At 51.0% G+C, this 686-nt stretch overlaps 1 protein-coding gene across 21 annotated transcripts in view; it reads left to right on the top strand.

The window, feature by feature from the left end:
* The window catches only part of SORBS2 (sorbin and SH3 domain containing 2), a 312941-nt gene that overhangs the window by 176422 nt on the left and 135833 nt on the right, over nucleotides 1-686 (top strand). For 2 of the 21 annotated variants that reach the window (XM_006772686.2, XM_006772693.2), the window contains exon 2: nucleotides 368-423. The exons of the other annotated variants lie outside the window; for them this stretch is intronic. The gene's annotated coding sequence lies outside the window, so the exon portion shown is untranslated. The remainder of the gene's footprint in view (nucleotides 1-367; nucleotides 424-686) is intronic. 21 annotated transcript variants of the gene reach the window in all.

Raw genomic sequence — 686 nt, 5'->3', positions numbered from 1 at the left:
CATCCCCCTGTTGTCCATGTCCATTGGTTTGGCTTATATACATGTATACAAGTCCTTCGGTTGATCTCTTCCCCTTACCCCCGCTCTCTCCTACTTCCCTTCTGGGGATTGATAGCCTGATCGCTGTTTCTCAGTCTTTGGGTCTGTCCCTTTTCCTCTGTCTATGTTGTTCTCTATAATCCACAAATGAGTGAGATCATGTGGTATTTATCTTTCTCTGACTGGCTTATTTCACTTAGCATAATGCTCTCCAGTTCCATATGATGGTAAATTTACATTTTCTCAGTTTGGTTGCACGGCTGTTGTGGTTGCTTTGCAATTGTGGGCAGATCCCACCCACCTACTCACTGTGCCGTTTCTTTTCTAGAGCCAGAATAGGACAGACTCATATACCATTGTGATCTGGGTGCACTTCTTCAGAAGGTACGCTCGCTGCACGCACGGGGAAGGGCGCTGGGCTGGGGCTGACAGGCCAACAAATCTGCATGCATTCTAACCACGGCTCTCGCTCTCGGGGAAGGGAAGGGAAGGGAACGCTGGGCAATCGGAGTATGCGTGCGTGTGCTCTGGCCTCTCCTTGGTGTTCATGCCACTGTGGTGCCAGCAGAATTTCCCCCTGGGGATTCCGCAGAGACACCCTGGATTGAAGCTGATTGACAGAAGGCTGTGTGTGTGGGGGGGGGGGG

Source organism: Myotis davidii, unplaced genomic scaffold (assembly GCF_000327345.1).
Source record: "Myotis davidii unplaced genomic scaffold, ASM32734v1 scaffold184, whole genome shotgun sequence".
NCBI lineage: Eukaryota > Metazoa > Chordata > Mammalia > Chiroptera > Vespertilionidae > Myotis > Myotis davidii.
Note: the sequence above shows the minus strand (reverse complement) of the source record. Positions and strands in the feature narration are given on the sequence as shown.